The 4,285-nt window shown below is 41.8% G+C and overlaps 1 pseudogene; it reads left to right on the plus strand.

Annotated features, from left to right (window-relative positions):
* Positions 1-1,938: 1,938 nt before the first annotated feature.
* On the plus strand, positions 1,939-3,249 carry LOC101387438 (putative inactive 1-aminocyclopropane-1-carboxylate synthase-like protein 2; annotated as a pseudogene).
* The last annotated feature ends 1,036 nt before the right edge of the window (positions 3,250-4,285 follow it).

Consider the following 4,285-nt stretch of genomic DNA (forward strand, 5'->3'; position numbering starts at 1 on the left):
CGCTCTAATCTTTGCCTCTGTTGTTACATGGAGTTCCTCTTCTCATAATGACATCAGCCATATTTGATTAGGACCCATTCTAATGATCTCAACTTAAATTGACTACATCTACAAAGACCCTATTTCTAAATAAGGTCACATTCATACGTACCAGGGGTTAGGACTTTAACACATCCTCTTGGAGGACACAATTCAACCCACAACAGTGTCCCAAGGGGGCTGATGAACTGCGTTTTGATACTGGCTCTGTCCCTGCTCTTCTCAACTATCTAAGCAAGTCAATGTACCTCTTGGAACTTCAGTTTATGCTTCTGTAAAATGAGAGCAATAACTTTCTCTGGCCAGCTGACAGGGTCTGATGTGACTATATAAAGAGTTAACACATGGACATGTGATCTCAAAAACCCTCATAAATGGATACCTTTACTGTAACTCTCTGAATATAGGTGCATCACCAAATGATAACTTTTTTCCTTTGAGCATAATTAAAGCATGAAGTGCTTAATCTCTAACAGGTATGAAAAATCTCATGAACACTAGACACAAAAGTCCAAAAAACAGGATCTGTAATAAGAACATGAGAAAAAGCACAGCTTTATTTCATTTTGAAGGAGTCTGAGAAAATGAACTAACTTAGTCAACACAACCTACTCAGTCCACATGAGGAAAAAAAAAACACAAGGGAACTGTTTCAGGAATTTATTCTAAGATTTATGATCTAATTTTTCACTGTGATAGTCACTTTGTTCCCACAACATCCTATTCAAAGACTTTCTGGTGACCTAAATCTGTCATTTTTCTCTTAACAGCCCCTGTTTTCCATCCTGTCCTTGGTTTCCAGCTGCTCTGTGTGCTCACTGTTGATTACCGTCAGTGATAATTTGAGTAGGCATGCAACGTGTTTCCAAACAAACGGGATGAATGGTCTGGCATTTGAGGAAGAACTAAAAAAAGACATTTCAGTCTGGAACCATGCAAGCTGGGAGGATGTGTTCTCAACGGCTTAAAGTAATGGAGATGGACTGATAATAGCAAAAACAATCTTGAAAAAGAAGAAAAAAATTGAAGGACTCATTCTTCCTGGTTTTAAAACTTATTACAAAGCTACAGTAGTCAAGATGGTGTGGTACTGGCATAAGGAAAGACATATAGATCAACGGAATAGAATTGAAAGTCCAGAAATAAACTCTTACATTAATGGAAATTTATTTTCAACAAAGATGCTGAGACTATTCAATGGGAGAAAGAATGGTCTTTTTTTAAACAAATGGCACTAGGAGAATGGAATATCCACATACAAAAGAGTGAAATTGGACCTCTACCTCATACCATACACAAAAATGTTCTCAAAATGAATCATAGACCTAAACGTAAGAGCTACATCTAGAATACTCTTAGAAGGAAACATAGGAGTAAACCTTAGTGACTTTGAGTTAGACAATGGTTCCTCTGATATCACACCAAAGGCACAAGAGAAAAAAGAAAGAAATAGATAAATTGGATTTTATCAAAACTAAAAATTTTTGTACTTCAAATGATACCATCAAGAAAATGACAAGACATTCCACACAATGGGAGAAGATATTTGCAAATCATATTTCTAATAAGAGACTTGTATCCAGAATATGTAAAGAACTCTGACAATTCAATAATATAAGGACAAAGAGCCCAATTAAAAAGTAGGCAAATATTTGAATAGACTTTTATCCTAAGATATACAAATGGCCAATGGACACATGAAAAGATGCTCAACATCATTAGTCAGTAGGGAAATGCCAACCAAAACTACAATGAGATACCACTTCACACTCACTAGAATGACTATAATCAAAAACATGGGTAAGCAAGCTTAGTGAGCAGAGAAGGGTGGTGGAAGGTCTCTGAGCCCTGCTGGTCAAGGATGATTTCATTGGACATAGGATTTTAGATCTGAGAGATATGAATGGAAACAGAGTCAAAATTTCCAGCCAGCCTGTTGATGCCAATACAAATACCCAGAGTATGATTCACCAATCAGGTACCCTCTGCATGCCCTGTGGCCAGATGAGGGGCCAGGGCCTCAGAAACCAGAGCATTCGTACCCAGCTGATGGAGATGATGCTGTACTTGCAGCAGATCATAGAGGAGCACATCACACAGCTGATGACCAGGCTCCTGCAGGAGGACCTGGTGCTGGAAGGGCAGAGGCACAGTCAGGCCACCCAGGAGCAGGAAGCATTTCTGGGTCACTTAATGTGCCAGATGGTCAACCTCCTACAGTCTGGGGCCATAGGTGGCCTGGGGCTCCAACTGCTTTGCCCTTCCCAGGACTCTAGGGGTGATGTCAGTGGTGGGCAGTGGGTTCAATCATCATCCAGGCAGCCCGACCAGCTAGTTCCCCAACTGAGTGATTTTGAAACTGCATTTGTCAACAATGACCTGTCCAATCATGGCATTGACATCTCTGCCTTATACCACTCCAGCTTCTAGGACTACAAGACCTACCAAGGAGACAAATGCCTAGATAAGATAATAAGAGGATAAGAATACCTTGGGCTTCATTAACCTTGGTGCCAGTGAGAATAAGCTCTGCATTGATCTGATGATTTCCAGTTGAGTTGGAGTGACATGAACTGCACTGAGGAGGTCGTGCTGCAATATCTCGATTAGAGAGAGCAATCATTCCTGGGGGGAGAAGTGTCCCAGTTCCTGACCTATTACAGCACGGCACCCTCCCACCTTGACCCAGAAAACTTGATTGTTCTAAATGGCTGCTGCTCTGTCTTCTCTGTGCTGGCCATGCTTCTGCATGATCCAGATGAGGCCTTTCTGGTCCTCAGGCCCTTTTGTGGCGGCTTGGTCTTCAGCTCTCTCCTGCATGTGAAAGCTGATCTGACTCTTGCCCATCTGGACAGTGAGACCACTGATCTGAACACCTGTCCTGTCCAACTCATGAGCTAATCCTGCTTAAGGCTAGGCTTAGGGGGAAAACTGTCAGAGACCTCGTGCTACTTCACCCTCAATCCTCTGGGTGACATCTACTTCCAAGACTCACTGAAGGAATACCTGGAATTTGCCAAAAGGTATAACCTACATATGACGATAGATGAGATTTACATGCTATCTGTGTTTGATGAGTTTGTCATATTCCACAGTGTTCTAAGCTGAAAGGTTGCTGACCCCAAGACCCATGTGATCTGGAGCACCAGTAAGGATTTTGGCATCTCTGGCTTCTGCTTTGGCACTCCCTCCAGGAATGGGCTCATCTGACCTAGTCATCAACCTCCTTAAAAGCTGAGCATCTGTCATTTTTGGAAGTTTTGCATCTTTTTAGTCTTCGCTAGCCATTGTGTGTGTGTGTAAAATGTTTTTATGGGCAGTGGAGAAGCCTAGAGGAATAAAGAGGGCTCTCTGGGTCACTATTTAGATGGGTTTATTTTTGTATTAGATATCTAATAAATTCCGTATTCTATTAAATTCTGGTCCTGTTCTATTTCTAGTTCACATTTTTCGTAATCACCTTTGGGAGCTAGATGATTTTTTGCCCTTTTTAAAATTCTAAGGCAGGTTGCATGTGAAGAATATTGTCTGGGGCAAGACAGAAAGGAACGAAATAGGTGATTCCTAACTGATGGAGCACTTTCTAGGCATTGGATGCAGTGTCACACAGGACCCTGACAAGATCACACCCACCTTACCCATGAGTGGCTGAATGGCAGGGTGGGGGTATAACTCCAGATGGTCCTGCTTCCAAATATGAATTCTTTCCACGCTCCTCTTTTCAAAAGGCTTTTAAAATGAATCTCTGGTGACAGGCTTGGGGTCTTCCATTTTCATCTTTAGTGTTTTCAGCTGTTCAAATCATACCGCCTGTGACTTTCTTTGCAAAGCCCTTGCATATCTAAGCTTTAGTCTGAGCACTGATGCTGTGCAATGGGCAGAGCAGGGACTATAGTTATTTTCTAGATGATGAAAGGGCTTTTACCACCACTTGGTGGCTTTGGTCAGTCACTTGGGTTTGTGACCATCCTCCCTCTCTTGGGTCTAGGTTTGGTGGTTCTTGTTCTTCAGGATAATTTTCCTTTAAAAAAAATCAACAAAAAGCAGCATACCAACAAATCCTGATTCTTCGATGTTTTTTGTACCAGACAAATTTCTTTAGAAATCGACAAGAGCTAATAGAAAGGGAATTCACTGGAAGGATAAGGGAGCTTAGGGGACCAGAGATGCTCTTGGGATCTCTGCAATGGGAGCTAACAGACAGTCTTGTCAGGGCACTGTCCCTGGGATGGAAGGGATAGTACCT

Source organism: Ceratotherium simum, chromosome 18, assembly GCF_057802395.1.
Source record: "Ceratotherium simum simum isolate JZ-2026a chromosome 18, ASM5780239v1, whole genome shotgun sequence".
Classification (NCBI taxonomy): Eukaryota; Metazoa; Chordata; class Mammalia; order Perissodactyla; family Rhinocerotidae; genus Ceratotherium; species Ceratotherium simum.